We start from the raw sequence: 18,559 nt of genomic DNA, 5'->3' as shown, positions 1-18,559 counted from the left end.
GGCTCGGTTTCCGAGATCTCGCCTCGCCACTCTTTCCATCGTAAAAATTTCGATGTGTTCATATGAGAAGCCAGACTGGCCCGGTTACCGAGATCTCGGGTTTTGCGACCGAGATCTCGGTAACAGGGATGAAAATTTTCCCATACGAACACTCCAGCCCGGGTAACCGGGACGCAACTTTTTACACGAAATAGCTTCGCTTTCGCAACATAACGGCCAAAATGGCACAATATTTGCCTTGTATGTATTTCCACTCTAGGAGTAGGCGAATCAGCTTTATTAGTAAAGTTACAAGAGTCCAGACAGCTGCGACAGCCGCGAACGATACAAGTTTATGTTCCACCATTTTGGTTGTGTTTCTTGGATTTTATCCCAGCAGACCGGGCTGAAATTTCCCATATGAAAAGACGACAAAATTCGTCGAGCCAGCCCGGTTACCGGGCTCATATGAAGAGACCCTAAGAGATTATTAATTTTTGTAACGTACGTGGCCTAGACTGGGAGCCAGTTTGGAGCCTATTTGGAGCCTGACTCAGAAGTTTTTCCGCGTAGCAAGTGTAAAACGGCGAGCGCGATAGAAAACGCAGATAGTGTCGTTTAGATCTTCCTGTTTAAGGTGAATTATGTAAAGTAATGTATAAACTATTGCAGTAACATGAATGTTAAATAGCGTTTAGTAGTGCAGGTGGTAACAAAAACCAGATGCGTAAAAGACAAAACGACCAATATCGTAACATTTGCCGGTGAACCAGTCCCGGCTCCTCCTGATAAGGCCATGGTTTTAATTCAAGCTGCAACTTGGAGGTTTTTGTTTTATGTAAAAAGCACCGGCTTCGTTTTCTCCAGTTTGTTGTGAACTAGATTCTTATAAACCCAGCAGCGATCAAAAGAAAGATAATTTTTGTGTTAATTATCATTTTAAACATCAAAACAACAACCATTAGTTTATTTTTCGTAATTTCTTGAGATAATGTTCATTTCAAGATGCAAATACAGTGTGCAAAACACTTTGCGCAAATTTAATTTGACAGGGAAACAAAATTGTTGATAGTCTTCTGAAGGAAAACCCAAGAGATTTGACTAAGCATTCGAAAACTCCCTTCGCTCTTAAGTTTTGAAAGGAAAGATATCATATAATGCGCTGTTGATTAAGGAGTTCCCTGACGCCCATCTAAACTACTAATCAAACAATATTGAATAAAGATCATAAAACTCCTACGTACCTGGGTGAGATATAATAACAAGGAGAACGAGGCCAAAAGAATAAAACATCTTACAAACTAAAAGAGGAACAAGCCGCCATGAACAAGAAGTTGATGTTCATCAGTATAAACTGAAGAGGCCGATCAAATCGTATTACGTGCCTGCTATCTCTGCAAAGTTCTTAACAGTTACACTTTAATGGCACTCAGTCCTTGCACGCGCCGGGCTGTGAATTTATTTGTTGTAAATTACGGAATTAGAAGCGACTTTTAATGGATAGAACTGTCTATATAATGACATTTTATTTACTTTAACTGAGCGATCAGTTCTCAAGTCGAAAGTAATTCACCTTTGCCTCGGTTTCAATTACTACGCTGTAGGATTATTGGCTTAAAATATCCGCTCTGCTTTTTCATCCAATCAGACGTAAGACCAAAACCAATAGATACTCCCTCGCTCAAGTTTTCCCGCGCTTCACAACAGCTACATGTGATTTGCTTCGAATTTTGATTGGTTCAGAGAAATGTCTGTCTTTCGTGATTGGCCAGGGTGGCTATTTTTGTTTTAGTTTTATGACCCTCAATTGAAAACATTAAACCGCTCTCAGCTATTACCAACTAATAACATGCTTACATGATCCAACGGCAGTTTCATCTATATGCCAATTTTGCTTACCAGAAAAGTTTTTTCTCGGGATCGGAATACCATATGAAAATATATGAACGTGCGAAAGGAACTTCCTCCGCCCCTTACTAAACTTTCAAAGTAAAAAACAAATGAAAAACAGGTCGCTCGTTCTGTGGGTTAACATGTAACCTAATCTGTGAAATTTCATCCTGTTAAAGCGGTTGGCGGTTTGTTTTATCTTCCTTCTCTTGTCTCATCACTCTGCTAAATTGAAGGACAAAGAGAAAGCAGTTTGGCGCCGCGGAACCGATAAATAAACCAGCTGCCGGTTCCCAATTCAATTTGAAAGTAATACATAACAGCAAAACGCTTTCCTAAGTATCCGTGTAGTTTTATTTCGAATCAATGTTTTGGTGAAAATAAAGTTACATTTATAAAAAGTAGGTGCTGTTTTCAGTCGAGACAAGTTATTAAAAACCTCCTGAAATAACAAGACAGACAAGACGTCAGCCGGCGAGCACATCCACGTTTAGGTGGAGGCAACGTAGCCGGGTGGTTAGGGCGCTGGACTTGAAATCCGGAGCTCGTTGCTGTGAAAGCTAAGCTGGAGTTGTTTCTCGGTAGACCCTCGTTCAATTCCACGGTCATGTTTGTAAATAGCCAACTGGTGTGCCTCCTGTCAGTTGGGATTTTTAAGCCTATTATTTTTATTTGAAATGTCTCTTTCTTTCAGTTTAAGTGGCACGCCCGAGAACTAGCCAGCTAATGGTAGCGAAGCGCATCGACCACTATAAACATTCAACATTTAACATTTTTTAACAATTTTTTCATTACAGCTTCGATCTCCAAACCTCAACTAATTAATGCCTTGCTTTTTGTAATAGTCGTTTTGAAGAGACGTTTTCCTCGAGATATCGATCAGCAGATTCTTTATTTAAAGCACTACAACGCCAGGCTTAAATACACTGGCGTCCAGGTTTTGAAATTTTGTGAGCTGCGAACGGAACACAAGCGAAAACAAAAACCATGTATGCAAAAAGACATTAAGAGAAGAATCTTCTGTTTGACAATGATATTGCCCGATCAGGCTTATGATATTTTACAGGAAGTCTTCTCAGTATGTTGATTATGAAAGAGGTGGATGGTTGTCTCCAATGATTGACACCAAGGTTATTAACATGTTGCGCACTGATGGGTTTTAAAAATTTGAATAAAAATTTCACTTTTTTCTGTATTTTAATGGGTTCCTTGGCTGATAAAAAGAAATTTGATAGCGCGATCTACCTTTGAAATGTTAGTAATTCTATAAAGAACTAAAATAAGTGAAGATTCTGAACAACCCCGGGGTCTCTGATTAAAATTTTCTTCTTGTTCCCATTTTATTAAAGAGACTACAATTGCTGACTTGAGAATTCCACAGGACTTGTCAGCTTGGGTAGAAGAATCACCTTGACCCAAAATTTTTTTCATGACGAATATTTTAACGTTAACGATAAAGATTAGCGAAAAAACTGAGCAACGACGTTTCGGTGTCATCCTGGCACCATTTTCAAGTTAAAAAATATTTGTGCGAAAAGTAAATTAATTTATACCAATGGTAGAGGTGCGAAATTGAATAAATTAAGATTAAGATAGCTGTTCAATGTTCATGTTCATTCCAATGAGGTGTCAAACACTGGTAATGAGTTCAGTGTCTGTTCAAAGCCTAAACAAATACTTTTGCGCGAATGGAGTCTGACTGTGTGTTAAGGCTCGGTTTCTTCTTGCGAATCCACAACATTTCGTGGATCAAGCAATCGAACTTTCCCTGACATTTCTTTAGGATCTTAAAGTTGTTAGTCAGGTCACCAACTGTATCAACTCGGTGTTCATTTTGAAGGTGTTTTCCGATGGCGGTAAATCGGTGTTCCTCAATGCGCTTGTAAAGATGACGGCTAGTGTAACCGACGTATTCTGCATCACACAGATCACATATATAGTTATAAACAACGCACTGTTGATTGATCAAAGGTGGTTTTGGCTCTTGTACTTTGAGATCATCGCCAATTTTACGGCTTCTGAACACCGGCTGTAGTTTGTGATCAAGTTTATTACTCAAGTCCGAGAGATGTTTCTTTACTATGTCCGCTGATTTCTGGTCTTTAAAAGGCAGGACAATGCGGTAGATATTCTCTGTTGGAGGCGTCGATCTTGTGTCTGGTGACATCACTGAATTAACGAAACGGGTGATGGTGGAGTTGACAAGAGAATCTGAGTACTTGAGGTTAGAAAAGATCAGTTTAAGGCGTTCGCATTCTGTTGAGAATAGTTCCCATGTTGAGGACAAGCGGTAAGCACGGTTTAACATGGTTTTAACTAAAGATCTTTTATAGCGGTTGTCGACCACCAAAGTCATGTCGACAACCGCTATAAAAGATCTTTAGTTAAAACCATGTTAAACCGTGCTTACCGCTTGTCCTCAACATGGGAACTATTCTCAACAGAATGCGAACGCCTTAAACTGATCTTTTCTAACCTCAAGTACTCAGATTCTCTTGTCAACTCCACCATCACCCGTTTCGTTAATTCAGTGATGTCACCAGACACAAGATCGACGCCTCCAACAAAGAATATCTACCGCATTGTCCTGCCTTTTAAAGACCAGAAATCAGCGGACATAGTAAAGAAACATCTCTCGGACTTGAGTAATAAACTTGATCACAAACTACAGCCGGTGTTCAGAAGCCGTAAAATTGGCGATGATCTCAAAGTACAAGAGCCAAAACCACCTTTGATCAATCAACAGTGCGTTGTTTATAACTATATATGTGATCTGTGTGATGCAGAATACGTCGGTTACACTAGCCGTCATCTTTACAAGCGCATTGAGGAACACCGATTTACCGCCATCGGAAAACACCTTCAAAATGAACACCGAGTTGATACAGTTGGTGACCTGACTAACAACTTTAAGATCCTAAAGAAATGTCAGGGAAAGTTCGATTGCTTGATCCACGAAATGTTGTGGATTCGCAAGAAGAAACCGAGCCTTAACACACAGTCAGACTCCATTCGCGCAAAAGTATTTGTTTAGGCTTTGAACAGACACTGAACTCATTACCAGTGTTTGACACCTCATTGGAATGAACATGAACATTGAACAGCTATCTTAATCTTAATTTATTCAATTTCGCACCTCTACCATTGGTATAAATTAATTTACTTTTCGCACAAATATTTTTTAACTTGAAAATGGTGCCAGGATGACACCGAAACGTCGTTGCTCAGTTTTTTCGCTAATCTTTATCGTTAACTGTATTTCCAAATTTAATCTTATAAGGATATTTTAACACGTCTAAATTTATTTGTATACTTTTCATACTCGCATTAATTAACGTTTTTTTTTTTTAATTCAAGCATACTCCTTTCCAAAACAAGCAATTTGCGAACTAATATATATTGCCTACTACGCCGTCTGTCATCCCTTTCACGGCCAAAACGTAATTCTAGCTGGGACGTTATACATGGAGAAATGTAGTGTACCAATTAGCTATCATGAGCATATAATGTGTCGGAGCAGAAGCATATCACCTCGAAGCGTCTAAATTCTCTTTATATGTTCGGAACTATGCTGGGGTTTTTTAGCCGACCAATCAGAACCACGGATCAGAACTTGGCCATTTTGATATTTTCGACATGCTTTTTCCATTTCTGGCATTAGTTAAGTTATAGCCCATAATTTTAAGAAAAGTAGGTCACGTGATGGCTTAGCTGCAAAGGGCCTATTCTCTTTATATGTTCGGAACTATGCTGGGGTTTTTTAGCCGACCAATCAGAACCACGGAATTTTTTTTGCCCAAATATGGAATCAGCGGATTGAGATAAGTTTGTTTACAAAATGGTGGCTTTTTGCAGATAGGCTGTCTTCAAGACCAGTTAAGAACAACAATTCAAGCCATAAACCCTCTCGGGAAAGCGCCGTCGGAATTTGATATTTTCAACAGGGTCTGCAGAAAGGTTCAGGGAGTTTTTTCTGATTACTTTAAGTCAAACTTGGCTGGTCAAGTTGTAGATGCTTGAATCGAGTGTGTTGTTTCGTGCCTTTCGTGGACTCGTAAAACGCTACAGCGACACCTTTTTTGATTTATTTTCCGAGAAAGGGAAAGGTAAATCATATGATAAATCTGCTGTGCTTCACGTAAGATGGTAGTAGTTTGTTCGTCAGGTGTTAGCTAGCCAGGATGAGTGTGAAATCGTGAAGGAGATGCCGTTGCAGGTTAAGGATGTTGTATGTTTAGAGAATGTGACGACAGAGAAAATGAACATTATGGAGGACAATGTTTTGGTTTTAGAGCTAGGTTCTGGACCGGTGTTGAATATAAAAAAAGTTTACGGCCCCCAGAGATTATAATGCATGCTGGACACCATTTTCTCATGGGTTACTGCAGGCAAGACAAGATGGGCCCATTTGGCCTGTTTGCATAGCCAATCACAGAACAACATTTGGTTCATCTTGCCTGCTCGCGGAGCTAGTCATAATAATAATAATATTCTAGTCACATTATGGAAACTGGGACAAGCTCTGGCTGTTAGGACTGCTTTGGCCTGAGCAGAGAAGTTTTATCTTTGAAACGTTTCCATAAACCCTTAGGTCTATAATCGTACTCTCAACACGAAAACAACAACAGAGTGCGCCATTGCTCCGGCAGAGACGACGATATTGTGACGTAACCGTGTGCAACACTCCATATTAGGAAGTTAATTTTGATTGATTCGAGAAAAAACCCCAGCATCGGAACGGAGCAGGGGCGGGGGAGAACACTTTGCGACGCCTGGCACTTTTTTTGTGTTTGGATCATCCACCAAAAAGTGACGTCACATCCGGTAAAAAAGCGGGCTGAGCGGCAAAATCAAATTTAAATGGGACATAATCGTTCTCTCAGTAAGTAAAATGGTTATATTTCGTAATCGGCGGGATATTTCTAACGTTTTATTTGGCCATGAGAAACAAAATTTTGTCGTCTTCCTCGTCATATCGTTTGATTGAGGAAGAGAACGATTATTTATTCAAAAACACGCTGTTTTGAAGGCGTGTGTTTTTACGAAATGTCGTCGTTTCTTCCTCGCTGAATTCCACAGGAGCCATCGTTTGCGTGGAAATAATGATTTGTAGGTAAGTTGCACTCAATTCAAATATCCTATTCTCTTAGCTAGGCATTACACTAAGAGAAAAGCGCTGTGTCAGTTTTCTAGACGTGGGAGAACCTATTTAACAGAAGCCCATTTTTCAAATTTTTCCTTGACAAACACTTGAGAGTAACGTAGAGGTGTTAATCGTATCACACTGTAAGAATAGACCCACACACATAACGCGGCGGAACTTTCTTGCTGATCGACACTAACGCAAATTCATGTTCTTGCTTGTGACTCAAACTGGTGTTATAAATTCTGTTACGATTGGTTAAGAACCTTGAACAAGTAATCTTAACTTTTCCCTTGGCAATTCCTTAATTGGTAAACGCTTCCTTAAACATAGGCAGGCCGTGAACCCCTTAAAAATAAACAAGATATTCTTATGGGCGATTTAGTAATTTGGGCATCTCGTGTTTTTTCAGTTATAATCTAATTTATTTTTCCGTTTCAACAGTGTTGAGAGTCAGCGACGCTATAAAGTTTCAATACTCCCCCCTCCCCCCCCCCCCCCCTCTGATCCTATGAGGTCAAGCATGCATGCACCTTTCATTTCTTCAATTCCTTTCATTTGCCTTGTTTGCTGACCAAGTTCCTTACCTTTTAATACCTAACTATCATACTATCAGCTTATTTTGAAAGGTTACTCACACATTTTGCCTTATTTTGAATGTGCTTTCTCTATATAAGCTTACATCAAGACATTTCAGTCCCAGGGAATGACAGAACACTAGCAATTCTGACAATTCTCTCTCATAGAGTTCAATTATTTTAATTCATCACACTTTCAATGTGCGATCTTAACAAACTGTTTGCAAACAGTAATGAAATATCATGCCCCAACACCCAGCCATAAAAGGAAGTCTGGGAACAGGTAGTAGCAACAATGACACTGCCAGGCTGGTGAATGTTACAAGCTATTATGAACTCATGTCTGACAATGATGAGTGACCATGAAACATGGTGCAGTGGAACTGAACACCCAGACTGCGAGTGACATTGCTAGTGTTAGTGTTGTGAAAGTGATTGCTAGCTAGTGGTGTCTGTGAACTTGGACCAGACCGGAAAAGACAAGGTTCAATACCAGAAGTTGACTGAGAGTAACAAGTTTGTACTCAAAAACTGAAGCTGCCTGATCAGACCAGTCTTAAAGCCATCTTCATCACAACTTGTCAAGAGTTCCTGAATTGTGTATGTGGGAGGACTCCATGTAATGACATATGGGGGGAAGCTCTGCTTGAAAGTTTTCAGGCTTCAGATATAACTATTAAAGGGTAAGGAATTTCTGACAAGTTGAATTCAGGCGTATGAAAGGGTACGGAAAACTTTCTTTTACGGATTTCCCTTTTTCTGGTTCTAAAATGTTGTTGATAATCTCTCATTTACTCTCCTGAGCCAGAATGAGGGGATTCTGATAAATTGTTCAAAGAGATATTTTAAAACTTCTCTCTACGGGTTTAGAAAAGGGATACAGTATTAAGGGGCTGGACTTTGAGATGGAGCTTCCCCATTAAGAACTATGTAGAATACCTTCCTCACCACCCCTCCTTGTGTAACAAGGATGTTCAAATTGTTTTCTGGAAAAAAGCAATTACCGGTAAAAAACAAAACAGTACCAATTTAAGGGATTGTGTGATTATCAATGTAAGTTCTCATTTGCATTTTGAATTAAAATGGGCCTAACGTTATCCACAACAGTATAAAATAACCATACTTTGCAGCTTCATAGAGACTCGATCTGATAATGAAAACATTACTTTTATATTTCCCCTTCCTTTGTACCTTGTGATATTTTTAGGGAAATTCTCAAAAAGTCCCTCTCCCAAAGAAAATAAAATATACAAATAAAAATAACTTTTCTTTAATCTTGAAAATGATCTCCATGATAAAAATGTCAGTTTTATGGCTCTTAATCATCTTGAAGTGTGTTGTGAAGAAACTGCTTATTAGGAAAATATAAATGTTCAACGGAAAAAATGAACAGAAAAAAACAACAAACTCTTCTTTCAGAGGAGCTCCTATATTTTATAATTTTTGTAAACCTCTTACAGAATGCAACTTTTGGTTAGGTTGCACTTCACTGTCAAAGAAGAAATCACACCAGAGAGGCTTTGTATCTTTATTATGATTTGCATTATCAGTAAAAAAAATTCACACTTGGACAGGTCCACTGACACTCTTACATGTATGTTAAAGATGGGAAAAAACAGGTTCAGCATCATCTAAATCAAGGGATTGTATGCCAGTGTGGGGTGTATATGCCAGGAGGTAATAACCACCTAAGAAAATACAAACACTAAAATTAAAATTAAACAACAACTGAGAACTTTTAGAGACCTCCATCAGTCACAAAAAGACCAAGAACCAGATCTTTTCAGTTTAACAAATTGACATCAGTTTTTCATACATCTGTCTTGAACATTATTGATCATGAATTCTGCTGTGGATCCACGGGGCGATAGGATACACTCATTCGCAAACACAGGAAAAACTGACATCAATTTGTTTTTTTAAAATAACAAACTCATTGCCAAATTGTATGCTCTCGCTCATTGACACGCCTCTTAAATTATAAATTTATGTGCCTACAGGTCCACTTATTGATGATGAAAATTAGCCAATGAGTGCACAACAATTTCTACAGTTACCGTAAAAAGTGTAATTTTTCTTAGTAATGATTATTTTGTTAGTAAGAGTTTCAGAGGAAAAGTCCAGTGTAAAAATGTTATCTCAACAGAAAAAAAAAATTTAGTTTAACAAGAAGAATTCAGAAGAACACTGATTAAGAAGAGAAATAAAGTGCATCTCTTGTTTGCATTTCTCTTGTGGTTATTTGCTCATTTACCTGACCTATGAAAAACAAGATATAATGTATAATTTTTACCTCTACTGTAAATTTTTCAAACCAGTTGTTTTCACTTTCAGAGTGGTTCTTAAAAAGAATCACAAACACACCACCCACCCCCTCAGTCCCTATTCCTACCCTACAACACTTCAGCCAGGATCCCATATCAACCCCCCAACATAACCCACCATAATACTCCCATACTACGATACAATCTTTTTTTATTATTTTGTACAGAGTGACATACCTAGATTAAACCATCAGATCTCTGACCTTTTGGTCCACTTCATCTCCACTAGGCCACGAGAGCAATCAGTGCAAATTTATTTATATTTGTTGGTCTAATTTATTATTGCTCTTAGATTTCCCCTTCCCCTTTGATGAAATTAAATTGGGTTAAAAAAATAAACTGCTGTAAACTAATTAAAGCAGAGATAGAAATTGAGCCATAAAATTACTACAATTTTGGTATGAGCATATTAAAATAACTATAAGTTATTAATATCCATATGTTCTATTGTAAAGAAAGTGTAACTACTTACCGGTAAATTGAACTTCATTGTCAGAGACAAAAACCTAAAAACATCTAAACACAGGTCAGTGAAGACATTGCCAGTTTTGCTTTTGCCAACAACCACTCTGCCTCAAAAATATAGAAGATAATGACAAAATCAATAACAAAACCAACCTCTGTTAATTCAATAACCACACCAAATTCCCCTCCAAAATTCTCTTCGTCTTACAGTAAAATTTTGCCAACAGCATAATTCAACTCAATGCTTTAACATGCTTCTCTCATTAAACTTTTACCCCTTGAGTCAGAATTTGTAGGTGTATCACATAGAATTTCACAAAAGATTAAAAATGCTGTTAAACTTTTGCAAATATCTGCATCATGTGTAAAATATGCAAATGAGGTGACTGATGATGTCATACACTCAACCCAATATTACATCAAGTTGGTAGGCTTATAGTTCTACTGGAAACACACCTATGGCTATTAAAATTATACACAGCCTGTATTTTCCCATGGCAACTCACTCTTTTCTAGTCCCCTCTAACCTGAGGTCACAACTTCGACCTTATAATATTAATATGCTTGCTGAATCATGCAGATAAGGCACCATTGGCAAATACCAAAATGGAAAGCCAAAGGTGGCCAGAAAAGCCTATAACAGAGAAGGTTGAAACCCAGTATGTTGCCATGGTAACAAAACTGTTAAGCTCATATTATGGAGGACATCTGCACATTTCATCATAATAGCACTTTTAAAGCACTGTCCCTAGGAGCCTATGGTCCCTTGTATCTGGACAATAGTTCGAAACTTGTCTGGGGGACTGGATGATCTAAATGGTAGGTGGGAGACTCCCAGAACATTGAGGAGAGTTGCAAGAAAGATTGTAAAACTAGCTCCTTGCAGGCACTCATTAGACACTAACACTACTAACATGACTGAGTTTGGACAATATATATATTGTTTTTTTGGATACATGTAAACAATGTACTGTTACTGATCATACAAGAGGTACCTTGCTACTGAGTTAAGTCTTAATGTGTGTATTTAAAGGAGAAGGTCACTCCAAAAATGTATATTTTTTGTCAATGCTATATGAAAACCTTGCACTTTAAGGTTAGCTACTCACAGAAGTTTCAGCCTCTAAAGTGCAGGTTTTCCTTATGAAGTTCACCTGCAAAGAAGCCCACAATTTCAAACAGTACTCAGCAGCCAGGTCCCATTTTCGTGTCCTAATGGCTTCTGACAGTTTTCGCTGTGTGCCAGGATTCCAGCGTCTTTCTTATACGGCTTTCTTATTCTTACGCTGGAATCCTGGCACACAGCAAAAACTGTCAAGGCTGACAACAACTCGTGCCCTCTGCCGGGACAATATAACATTCTTTTAAACAAACGCTAATTTTACACTTTTAGCATTCTCACATTCTTTCACACGTATTCTATTTAATATATGCCATTCGCTTTTTATATTCAAAATTCTTAGGTCTATTTTATCATTTCATTTTTGTCCGTCAAAGACAGCAGACTGGCTGTTGAAAGCTCACAATTTTAAACAATTTTACCAGAGAATGTTTTTTACCTCTTTTATAATGAATCCTGGTATCGGATCTTCAATATTTTGAGCAAACAATCACTTTAAGATCAAACCAAGCTAGAATTTTCAGCCCACCCACAATGAAGCAATCACACCTGACCTTTGTGAATTATTTGATGCATGCATATGAGACAGCCATTTTTCATTTTTTCTTTATGGGATGGAAGGTAAATGACATTTAAATGCAGTTAAATGCAATTTAACGGAGTTAACAACAAAGAGCGCCAGTGTTGTCTGGAGTCAGCAGCGTTTCATACATGGGCATGCGCCAGATCCCATGTGCTCTTTGACTGAAGTGTGTTTAGCGTTACAGGCGCTAGCGTGTTATTTGCGTGGCAGTTCATGGGACCTCATCTTCAAGGCTTCCTCCCTGAGTAGCGTGTGCATTATTTGTTCTTCGTTCTTCGTTTTTTTCGAATCTTGCCGTTGTTTCTTTCGTTTGGTATGGCACATCGTCGTGCAACAAACAACAGTGTGGCCGCCATGTTGGATTCAAGTCAGCTTTCTTCTTCAGCCGATTCTCCCTCTTCGGTCGTACGTCCTCCCATTTCTTCGACTCCGGTGTCCACTCCGCCCTCCTTCGTCCTCTCTCAACAGGACCTCAGTCAAGCGTTTTCACAAGCCTTGGGGGATACGTTACCTCGCATTTTGGCGGCTTTGCAAAGTCACTCATCGAGTTCTTCGACAGCGGGAAACGCGGCGTCGGGCACGACGTCATCCGGTTCTGTTGTCATTAACCAACCACTGCCTTCTTCTGCAGGCCAGTCCTCAGGTAATTTGGTCGTTCCTCCTTTATTTCAACATACTGCACGTTAGGCAATTCTTCTTTATCTTCGCCATCGTTGTTTGGTTCTCGTGGTGCTGCGAATGGATTGCCATCTTCCAACCAGTCTTTCACGCCATTGGTCTCCTTTGGTTCTAATTCCTCCATCGCCTCTACCTCAACATCCCTGAATAGGCCGTTTGTTGTTGGCCCCGGTTATTCCCCTATCCCGGAGAAGCTGGTGACAAAAATTAGGTCTGGCCAATTTGTGGATCTTGCTGACTTGCTAGCAGAGAACTTGAAAGCCCAGGAGACAGAGCCCCAAACGTACCTTGATGGCAAACTTCTCGTGAGTTCTTCCAAGAAAAGGGTGCAAGAGATCACTGATATCGTGACATGGGTTGAAGCATTTACTGTGTACTCGTGGATCTTCTGCTGTGCTCATTCTTCCAGATGGCAGGACATGACACAAGCTGCTAATTCTCAAGACGTCGCGCCAGTTCCCTGGGAAGGCTTGGCTCCATTACGATGTTGCATTCCGCAAGGATGCAGCTGCTGCAGGTTTGGTGGACTGGTCTCACATGAACCATGATTTGTACAACTTCCATACTCTTTCGTCACCTCTTCCCCAGTCAAGCCAGCAGCCAACCACTTCGTCTTCAGCTTCAATTTCGATAGCCGGTTCATCCACCTTTTGCCGATCTTGGAATGATGGCACCTGTCGCTGGACCTTTGGTCAATGCCGGTACCTCCATCGCTGTGAGAAATGTGAAGGTGATCATCCACGTGTCAACTGTCCATTTTGGGCCTCAACCTCTTCCTACCGGCGCTCCCAGTCAACTCCCCCATCCCAAAGCAAACGTCTGCGGCGTTGAAGTGGGATCCAAACCATATGTAAATAGCGTACATTCATCTTGTTCAGTTTCCTTTTCAAATTTTTTGATTCCTGTTCCTGTTAATGTTGTTGTTCCTGCACCACAAGATGCTTTTGGTAATGACATGCCCTCCGAAGTGGCACACCATGCTTTGCCCTCTTGTTCTTTGTCCATTTTGGGCGCCCCGCAACAAGACCTGGTCCCCCCCATCCAGAGTAACCCCCATAGACTCGGAGGAACTTCGGCATGAACTGTGTTCTTACCCCGACCAAACGCAAGTGGAGTACGTGATTTCAGGTCTCACAAATGGTTTTCAGCTGGGTTTTGACCCTCGGGCGGTATCTTTAAAATCGGAGAATAAAAATATGCCTTCAGCATCCCTTCAGCCTTCAGTCATCGACCAGTATCTCCTCACGGAACTCGACAAAGGCCGTGTAGCTGGCCCCTTTGCTATAGCCCCTTATCCCAAACCTCCATGTGAGTCGCTTTGGAATTATCCCGAAGAAGTACCAGCCTGGAAAATGGCGGCTTATCTTGGATCTGTCTAGTCCTTTAGGCCATAGTGTCAATGATGGCATTCCAAAAGAACCCCTTTTCAGTGCAGTACATGAAGGTTGATGATATCATCGATGGGATCATGCTTCACGGCAGAGGAACGCTGTTGGCAAAGTTCGAAGTGGAAAATGCTTACCGTAATGTCCCTGTCCATTCTGATGATCGTTACCTACTTGGTATGAAGTGGCGTGGGAAATATTTTATTGATATGGCGCTTCCATTTGGACTACGCTCTGCTCCTTTCATCTTCTCGTCCATTGCAGATATGCTCGAGTGGATCCTCAAACACAATTATAATGTGAATTTTCTTTTACACTACCTGGATGACTTCCATACAGTGGGCCCTCCTAACTCACCTGTTTGCCAGAACAATATTGATACTTGTGTTAAGCTATTTAAAAAGTGGGGTATTCCTCTTCACCCGAACAAATTGGAGGGGCCATCCACTTGTTTAACTGTGCTCGGTATTGAGCTCGATTCTCTCTCACTTCAGGCCCGTCTGCCGCAGGATAAGTTTGATCGTATTGCTGCACTTCTGGAAGCCTGGTCCCTCAAACAACATTGCACACGGAAGGAGCTGGAATCTCTCATTGGCAATCTCCAACACGCATGTAAAGTAGTTCCTCAGGGGCGTACCTTCTTGAGACGCATGATCAATTTATTGTCAGCCTTTCGACGTGATAGCCACCCAATTAGGATCAACCAAGACTTTCGCTTAGACCTTCGTTGGTGGCGAGAATTTTTCCATTCTTGGGGTGGTCTCAGTTTCCTGCTTTCCCCACAGTGGGCGACCTTGCCTGAATTTTACGTTTCCTTAGATGCTGCTGGTGCTCGGGGTTATGGTGCAATTTGTGATCATGAATGGTTTGTGGGTGAATGGTCAGCTGTTCAGCATCCCTTGGCAATTGCCTGCAAAGAGTTGTTTCCAGTGGTTATTGCAGCTTCCCTATGGGCCACCGATGGGCTTCTAAACGAGTTGAGTTCTGCTCCGACAACATGGCAGTCGTTAGTGTTTTGCGTTCGGGCACCACGAAGGATCCGAACGTGATGGTTCTTCTCCGTCACTTGTCACTTGTGGCAGCCCGACATTCCTTTGCCTTTACTGCCTCTCATACGCCGGGTAAAGACAACTCGATTGCTGATGCCTTATCTCGTTTTGATTTTCAGCGTTTCCATCATCTTGCTCCTCATGCAGCTCCTGGGGCGACTCCAATTCCGTTAACGCTGCTGGCTCAGCTGCCCGTAATTTGACAGATAAATGCCAGTTCTATTTGACCAATGGCCTCGCACCGTCTACTCGCCAAGTTTATGCTTCGGCTCAACGTCAGTTCTTAGATTTTTGTCACTAATTTGCCAGTTACTGGGTGCCTACGGATTTGGGCATTTTTCTCGGGGCTCTGGCCTCCCCATCCATGAGCCCCTCTCTTCTCCGAGCTGGCTAGCGCGCTGCTCGGAGGTCCTCCGGCTTGGCGTGGGGGCTCATGGCTGGCTTGCCAGGATTTGCCAGCCATGGGAGCAGTCTCCATCTAGGAGCTGGCTGCCAATAGTGGAAGCTCCTGGATATCACAGGCACCCAGCCTCCATTTTGCGATGCAGTTGTTAAATGCAGTTAAATGCAATTTAACGGAGTTAACAACAAAGAGCGCCAGTGTTGTCTGGAGTCAGCAGCGTTTCATACATGGGCATGCGCCAGATCCCATGTGCTCTTTGACTGAAGTGTGTTTAGCGTTACAGGCGCTAGCGTGTTATTTGCGTGGCAGTTCATGGGACCTCATCTTCAAGGCTTCCTCCCTCCCCCCCATTTCCCTCCCTCTTTTCCACTGTTCACACAGTGTGACGGGTGCCTGCTCTCCCTTCTGCGTGGGGGCTCATGGCTGGCTTGCCAGGATTTGCCAGCCATGGGAGCAGTCTCCATCTAGGAGCTGGCTGCCAATAGTGGAAGCTCCTGGATATCACAGGCACCCAGCCTCCATTTTGCGATGCAGTTGTTAAACATTGATCACATAATGAACAAAAGTCCTGTTGCTACAGAGCTACATTGTACCCCCACCAGATTAACAGAAGATGAGGTGCTGAAAACAGATCTTTGGAAGAACTAAAAAAAGCTGTGTAAACAACCACCAGAGGCCTGTGTTCCCACAGCATCTCTTGTTGAGTTAATTTGATATAGAACATAACTTTAAAATCTCAAAATGGTTGAATTAACTAATTATGAAGTCCTACAAGTATGAGAATTTCAGATTGTATGATTGCAACCAAGTATGAAGTTTAATAGAGAAACAATGGTAAATCTTACAATTCTACTTAACAATATTATTGACTTGCGAGCTCAAGATTCCCATCAGGTGATAATATGGTTGATACAGCCTCAAACTATCACCTCGAAGAAGTCTGGACCTCATAGTCCAATTCTTGAAAAGGAAGACAGAAGATGTTCCCTATTTTATTATTAATAGATAATAATTTAGAGGTTAAAGCTAATTACAAGATAAAATCTGAATTCTATCCAGCATTTAATTATGAACCACTTTACAGTACCCGGGAGGGGGGGGGGGTACTCGCAGAAAAAAAACCCAAAACCCTTACTCTATAGATCACCAAAATCTGAGATTTTCCATACCCTATTTATGCCGGACCAAAAATTTGACAACCTATTTACAACCGTTGCCACTGACACAGTTGCCCTAAACATAAGTTTTGAAGTCCTTTTGTTCATGGTCTCATCAGTAATGATGAAAAAGTAGTTTCTTCTAAACAACATTACCCAATTCAAGACTACAGTAGAGTACAAAACCCATACCCTATTTAAGACCAAAGTGGCCAAAATCAAGACCCTATTTATGACCAAAACGGCTGAAAAACCCTACCCTTTGGGGCCACACATACCTATATAGTGCATATAAGGGAGTAACCTTAACCCCCCTGCTCCGGGTCACAGTAGAAGTGGGTACCTGTCAAAAGTGGGTGTTAAGTTAAGAGGTAAGGATATACCATACCATTGGGAGCTAACCCTAAACAGGCCAACCCCCTCTTTTTGAACTGCCCAAAGAAGTTGATCCCCAGGCCGACATTGCAGTTGAGACAATACAGAGGAATGTACAATTAACCACTGGATGACTGAAGGAAAGTTCTACTCATCTGGACTGCTTCATCCCTTTGCTGATCTTCTCGGGGAAATCTGACATCCCCAAAGTACGCATTTACAATGAACTCTAGCTCTCAACATAGATTATTTCTTACAGAGAAAAAAGTATTCAACAAGAGATACGGAAATAGGATACTAACCCTGAGTAGACGATTTTCCACCACACGCACGTGGATACAGAGCTTCAACTGTGTTCACTTTTAGAAAAAACCGGCTTCTGTTAAACATGTTCCCATAGTACACAGTGCAAACTATGGCCAGCAATGCTTCATCCAGGTTGTTTTTAACATTATAGGCTATTGCACTTAGTGTTATCACCGAATCACGAACAATAAGAACCAAAAGTCGGAACAACCCCAGTTTTGCAAATGTGTAAAATCCACCATTCGATGACAGAAGGCTTTCCGTTATTTTCCTTCAAAACAATACTAAACTGTTTTCTTTTGTCGAAAGTTCTGCTTAAAAAGTCGAAGAAATGAGCCTACAACATCTTTCTATCCTCAGTATGAAAGGACACGACCCTGATGGTTTGCAAATAGAGGAAAAACTTCCCCAAACGAAACGCCATTTTTTCGCTTTGTGAAACGAGCTGCGCGGCGCAGTTTAAACCGGATGTGACGTCACTTTTGGTGGATGATCCAGATACGCAAATTTCAGGAGTCTTCTGCCCCGCCCCTGGAACGGAGTTAATCGCTTCGAAACAAAAACAACAACAACAATCTTTATTTCGTGCCCAGAAAAATTTTACAATAAAAATAAATACATGCGAGGTGATATGCTTCTGATTGGTCGGCTAAAAAACCCCAGCATAGTTCGGAACATATAAAGAGAATTTAGACGTTTCGAGGTGATATGTTTCTGGTCGGAGCGAATTACACCGTTACAAGCCGGCTCTTTATCATTAGCTAAAGGAAACAATAGAAAAAAAAAGACAAATTAAATACCAGATCAACGAATGTATCAGGGGGTACACAACTATATTGAACCATTTACAGCTAGCTATGAGCAGCTGCTGTACTGAATTGGGCAACGCTACATTATATTTCTCCATACATAACGAACTGATTCCAATTCTTGTTGCTGGCCAAAAAGATCGTGACCTCTGGATTTGATCTAGGTTTTTAAAATCTATTTATGCACAAACATCATAATTTTAACTGTGGTAACAAACAGAACTTTTTTAGAGACAAAAGCAGAGACTTACCTATAGTTTAAATTTCAGAGTCAACAACTCTTCCATATGGTATAATGAATGTAATTAAGTCAGG

General features: G+C 40.7%; 1 long non-coding RNA gene across 7 annotated transcripts; it reads right to left on the bottom strand.

Moving 5' to 3' along the window:
• Positions 1 to 9,104: 9,104 nt before the first annotated feature.
• On the bottom strand, positions 9,105 to 18,247 carry LOC149116926 (uncharacterized). 7 transcript variants are annotated; one of them, XR_016205509.1, is made up of 4 exons: positions 17,432 to 18,247; positions 11,489 to 11,533; positions 10,387 to 10,487; positions 9,105 to 9,849 (listed from the first exon to the last, which is right to left on the bottom strand). It is a non-coding gene; the product is annotated as an uncharacterized LOC149116926 (long non-coding RNA). The 7 variants fall into 7 exon arrangements; XR_016205506.1 differs by having other exon boundaries at positions 10,387 to 10,483; positions 17,432 to 18,231; XR_016205507.1 differs by having other exon boundaries at positions 9,105 to 9,278; positions 10,387 to 10,483; positions 17,432 to 17,919.
• Positions 18,248 to 18,559: the final 312 nt, after the last annotated feature.

This window comes from Orbicella faveolata, unplaced genomic scaffold, assembly GCF_042242905.1.
Source record: "Orbicella faveolata isolate gen_17 unplaced genomic scaffold, um_ofav_v1 contig_12, whole genome shotgun sequence".
NCBI lineage: Eukaryota > Metazoa > Cnidaria > Anthozoa > Scleractinia > Merulinidae > Orbicella > Orbicella faveolata.
This window is presented reverse-complemented; position numbering and strand designations above follow the sequence as displayed.